The 6,342-nt window shown below is 34.6% G+C and overlaps 1 protein-coding gene across 1 annotated transcript in view; it reads left to right on the top strand.

The window, feature by feature from the left end:
- Nucleotides 1–6,342, top strand: part of GPATCH2 (G patch domain containing 2) — a 176,381-nt gene that overhangs the window by 156,786 nt on the left and 13,253 nt on the right. The gene's annotated exons all lie outside the window — the stretch shown is intronic.

The following is a 6,342-nucleotide window of genomic DNA, read 5'->3' as shown; positions in this document are numbered from 1 at the left end:
GATCCTTATGCACGGGAGATATCAAACGGAGAAGAAAAGCTGCACCTTTGCCTGGACCTACAACAGCAGGTAAAACAAAAGAGGGGTTGGAGTTGGAGTTTATAAATCATCAAGAATAAAATATAGATAATCCTTAATCACTTGCACTGAAGAAGAAGCACCATTGCAAGAAACTATTAAAACAAATCATTTGCATTTGGTGTTGGGATGTATTGCATGTTCCTTGTGTAGATTTTCCAGGTAGCAAGTCAATAAAATATTTGCTGCACACCTGCCCAAATGCAAGACTTTGTGTGGAGTATTTGGCCTCATGAAATTTAGAGACTGGTTGGGAAAATAAGGAATAGAAAGGTTAAATGACAACCCCAGAAGAGATTAATACAGTCATGTGTCACTTAAGATCAGAAATATATTCTGAGAAATGTGTCATTAGGCAATTTTGTTGTCATGCAAACATTATAGAATATACTGACACAAACGTAGATGGTATATAGCCCATGGCTCCTGGGCTATAAACCCATACAGCATGTTACTGTACTGTTGACAATTGTAACACAATGGTAAGTTTTTGTGTATCTAAACATACCTAAACATAGAAAATGTACAGTTAAAATGCAGTAGTGTAATCTTATGGGACCACTGTCATATTTGCAGTCCATAGTTGAACATAAGGTCATTATGCAGTGCATGATATAGTAATAAATTGTAAAAGTATAGCAGCAGCCTGTTGTAGTAGATGAAAATCTGGCTTATGAATGTGGCAGTCTGGTTTCTAGTCCAAACACTGCAGCAATCTTAGATTCACCTTTTCTTAGCACTATAATAAAAAACATCTCGTTTCTACTTCAAAAATCATATCATTCTAATAACATGCCATTCTAATAATGAGTGTGGTATAGGGAAAAATACACATGCTGTAGATCAGAGGGGACAGGAAGCTTCAAGCTTGGTAATGAATGATGTGAGTAAGATTAGTGTGTATTGCAAAGTCTCATGCCAGAGCAGTGGTAAGGGAGGCACAGAGAAAAGTCACTGATAGAAGGAAGTCAACTGGGCATTAAAATGTAGACACGCACATATGACTCAGTAACTTTTAACCATAATGGACTTGCAAGCCAGCACACTCTGTGAGAAAATGTTTGCAGTGTAGACACTTGATCAGTTGCAAAGAGTAATAGCCTTGGCATGTTGCCTGGGACCCTTACCTATCAGATTTATAAACTTCCTCTTAACTTCATTTAGGCAACCTTTTATAGAAAAACTGATTTTAATTTTAGAATATGAAAGTAAGATTATCAAGAAGAGAGTAAGCAGTGAGAAGCAAAAAATATAGATTTGTGAATAGATAGATAGGTTTTTGGTTTTTGGTGAGTTTTTTTTTTTTTTTTTTTTTTTTTGCATGGTGAGTTCAAAGGAAATAAAAGATGTGAAGCTTGTGTTCACTATTTAGGGAACCTAGTCCACAGTTCAGCACTACGAAATTGAAGAATACCTTAAAATTGGAGCACTGCTAATGCAGTTGTTCCATATAAGGGACTACATTATACAAGTATACATTTAGTTATAATACCTAATCTTCATCTTCTAGCTGCATTGAATTTTAAAAATTTAGAATTAGGGAACATCTGAGTGTAGAGTGTATTCGCATTTATGTAGAATAATATTTACCACTTATTGAGTACATACTATGTACCAGAATCTATTTTATTTTTACAACAACTGTATGAGGTAGGTGTTATCATCACTTTACAGATCATAAAATGAAGATGCAGAGAAATATTAGCTTAGCTGCCTAAAATGATGTAATGATTTAGTGGCAAGGGAGGTTTTAAATCTACACCTGTGTGGTTCCTAAACCCAAGCTCTTTCCATAACAACTTACTTACAGGCTCTTTGTGAGAATAGATATGTAAAGACTGTCCTTTTGCATATGTTGACTTGAACCCACTATTATATACATTAAATTTTATAGAAGATTTATCTAGCTACTATTATGTAAAAATACAGAACAATCATGAAATACGTCTTATATATCTCTTCATACAGGAACATCTAGCCAGATTTTAGATCAAATACATGTCATAAGTTCTTCAGTTCAAATCTTTTATAAGGCAGGCATAGGATTCTTTAACATCCCCATTCCAGTGGAATGGTCCCCTGAATTCTCCCATCTTTCAGTGATCTAACATTAATGGCAGAAATAGTACAAGAACAAACTTAAGAACTCTGCTTTAGTGGCAACAGTAAGGAGAAGAGAATACCGGGGTCAGGTTCTAAAACTCTGGCCATATGTGAAGTGAGAAGGGAAATAAATGCATAATGGTCAAGGAGAGAGTCACACAAATATTTCTACAAGGTGGTTTCAACGTTACAGCTCAGTAACCTCAGAGGAAGTCATGTATACGGAGTATGGGCACAAACATCAAACTTCAGCCTAAAACAGTTGGGTTTTTTTTTCCCCCGTAAGCTTACACCAGCATATTCCAGATGTTGTTATATTTCAAAATTGTTGTGATTCCCTTAAGATTTGAGATTTTGATTCTATTACTAGATTTTTACTTGAAAGATAAAATTTGTAGAAATACAATGCATTTCTTTAAAATTACTCAAAAAGTAGTAGAGTAGGAGAATTATGTTACTCATTTTCAATGCATTTTTAAAATCTATGCATAACTGTTCTTCTCAAAGAGAAAGAGATTGAGGTTATTTAAAAGTCCTCAGTTTTAAATAGAATATCTTCTAATACTAGTGAATCAACTCTAAGGTGAAGATTATTATCTGAATTCAAGTAAGAAATGCTTTTGCATAAATACACTTTAATAATGAGGTTATGAATCCCAGATCATCTTGTCTCTGAAAATTACAATTATCAAGCTCTGGACTATACTCAGTCACATAAGAAAAAGTCAGTTATGTTTGTAAACTTCTGAACTTGAGCTAGCACGTAGAATTATTTTAAAGAGAATATTCTTGCCATTTTATAAGCCCTTGCAGACCTCCCCAAATACACATTGAATTGAGGTATATTTCCACAGTTCCTTTTGTCTTTAGTCAACAATTAAATCTAAGCAGAAAAAATGCAGGAGAAGATAACTCTCTCTTCTCATTTGAAATAGGCTGAAAGCTTCAGTATTATTTCATAATCTCCTCTGATTTATATGTGAAATATGCAATCAAACAGCAAGTTTAGAAAGGATTGACCAAAAAATTGTCAGAAAACTATAGGCACTTTATAATCCCAAACTAGGTTTGTAGAACAATTTATGACTCTAAAGATGAATGGTTACTTATTGTATTCATAATAAATAATAAAAGATTTAAAGTCCCCTATGAAATTAATAACCCAAAATCTGATTATATTTACATGCTAGTGTACCGAAAATTTTTCTCACCCTCTTTTAGCAATAGCATTGAAGCATAATTTCACTCACTTTGGAAGGCTCTAGACCGGCAGCCAGCAGTGTTATCAGTTGAACATTTATTAATTGTGACAGGAACACCAAATTTATTTCAGTGCCTTAGCTTATTTACTGCTCTTTCACCTTTGTATTCTGTATTGACAAAGTAAAATGAATATTGATAAGGTTTGATATTGATTTTTTTAATGTATAGCTTGTTCTCTGCCTCATTCAAAGTCACATACCAAAGATAGTGGACAATCTCAGTAGCACAGGATGTAGATTTAGGATTACAAAATTGAGAACTATTGAAGCAAGAAGGTTTGCCAGCAGAATGCATTTTATAGTTTGAAAAATGTCACCTGTAAAGGTGAAGAAAGGCAGTGAACAAAATAGGAGGGATATTATTAATACTTTTTAGAAAGCCAGCTAGCAATGTTGGTTATGGTCTGTGTTTTTGGTAGAAGTTATAGTTTATTGAGGATTTGATAGCAAAAAGATTTAAATGTTTATTGAGAAATTGTGACTACCACATTGTTTTAAAAAGTTTTTATACAGTACTAAATTCATTGTTATCCAAATTTGTATTGCCTATTATTATTTTGCTTTCTCTTGAAATATCATAACATTCTGTATTCAATACATTTTAAGTTGTGCGAAAGAAATGCTTATTGAAGTTTAATATCTTGGGATAGGTATTGTTTCAGGGTAACCATGTTTTCATGGACACGTGAATTCTTGACAGGAGGTTACATTACAGCTTTTTGTGACATTTCAATGTTTTTCTCTATATTCTACTGGTATTTCAATAGGAAAACAATCTTTCTGAATGTTTAAAGTGATAAAGGCAGATTTTAATTAATAATAATAGGCGAAGATTTTTAAAAGGTCTCCTTTTAATTAAAAGTCATACCCAACATAATTAGGAAATGTTTGGTATAACCAAGCTTTTTTAAGATTTGCTAGATTTCTTTAGTTATCTAAATTTATCTATGGATAATTATGTTTTTATTTTCTTTTATCACTGGATTCATATGACTGCTATAGGCTATTTTATCTGTTCCTGGATTTTAAAACAGGAAGACTTCTCTGAGGGGATTGTTGCTACTAATTTTGTAATTAGTCTCTATGAACATAGAGCAAAGCCTAGGTAATATGCAGTCCTTCACTTCTTGACACATACACCACCAAAACACCTTTCAGTTATATGTTTTAGTAAAGTCTTAATAAACAGTTCTCTGTTATCATTCAATATAGGGAGCACTTAAGAACAGGGTAAGCACACATATTAAATAGAAAATAATTGCTGTTCCTAACAATATGAAAGACTAAAAAATGAGAAAATACTCAAACTACAGAATTCCTGGGAATGCTGAGTGAAATGCAAAGCCATTTTTTATATACGTAGCTGAGAGTGCAGGAAAGAAAAGATAATGTTCAAGACCAAAAATGGTCCTGAGCAGCCTCCACACCCATGCACTCTATTGCCAGTCTTGAAAACCTTGATGCATGTTTGTCAGTGCCCCTGTGGAAAGGGAGCCAAGCCTGGGAGCTGGGTGTAAGGCTCCTTATCAAGTCAGAACCTCTAGAAAGATTTCATTTCATCCTCAGAAATGGACACACTAGAAACAAAACCCACCCACAGGTACAGAGAAAAATAAAGAATCTTGTTTCTACCTGGGCTCCAAATAGAAAACTCTCTGAAGATTTGTAAACCAAGAGCCTGCCCTCACCCTAGTTTACAGTTTAAAATTATAATAAACCAAAAAATTAACATAAAAGTTGGCCACTGAAGCAAAGGCAAAACCAATAGAGAGGCACATGCCTTCACCCAAGCCCTCAAAGAAGCACTATAAATAAAAACCTGCTGAAGATGATCTCATAAACCAAGATTGAAAAATAGTTATAAAAACAGACTCAAAAATGAAAAGGAGTAACCGCGGAAAAAGAAAAGACAGATATAGTAAAGAACCAAGAAGAAATTTCAGATTACTTATGAAGAAAATATCTTAAAAATGATGAAATCACTGGATGGATTAAATGGCAGATTAGATACAGCTGAGAAGACAGTGAATTTTAAGAGTGATCTGAAGACACTACCTGAAAGCGACACAGAGAGATTAAAAAAATGGAAAATATGAAAGAGAGGCAGGGGGTGGCTATTTTAAAAAACTCCAAATTATGTCTATTGAATAAATGAATGAATGAAGGGCACTGTGCTAGGTGTTTTACACAAATCATTGCAATTAAAAAGAACTGGTTTAGAGAGAATTGTGGTTATTAGAGGCTGAGAAGGGTAGGGCAAAGGGGAACAGGGAGAGTTTGGTTAATGGATACAAAATTACAGTTAGATAGGAAAAATAAGTTCTAGCATCATACTATAGTGCTAGGCATCTATAATTAACAATAATTTATTGTGTGTTTTCAAGTGGCTAGATGAGATAAGCTCAAAAACTCTCATCACAAAGAAATGCTAAGTTTTTGCCATGATGGATATGCTAATTACCCTGATATGATCATCACACATTGTATATACATTTTTGAAATATAACTCTGTACCCCATAAATATGTACAATTAATAGATGTCAATTAAAAAATAAATAAATTTTTTTTTCCCCTTTTGTCTTTTTTCGTGACCGGCAACAGATCGCAACCCTCAGTGTTGCGCCCGGACTGGACCGGGACCGGCAACGGGATCGCAACCCTCGGTGTTGCGCCCGCACCTCGCTCAGCCAGTGAGCGGCCGGTCTGTATGTGGGATCCGAACCCTCGGTGGGAGCGCCACTGCGCTCCCAAGCGGTGCACTGTAGCAGTGCGCCACCGGGCCGGCCCAATAAATTTTTATATATATGGAAAAAAAGAGAGAGAGAGGCTGGGTACTTCCAGGAGAATGAAGTTCAACATATGTCTAATAGAACTTACAGAAAGAAGAGTAGAGAGAAT

Source organism: Galeopterus variegatus, unplaced genomic scaffold (assembly GCF_000696425.1).
Source record: "Galeopterus variegatus unplaced genomic scaffold, G_variegatus-3.0.2 Scaffold3394, whole genome shotgun sequence".
NCBI lineage: Eukaryota > Metazoa > Chordata > Mammalia > Dermoptera > Cynocephalidae > Galeopterus > Galeopterus variegatus.
This window is presented reverse-complemented; position numbering and strand designations above follow the sequence as displayed.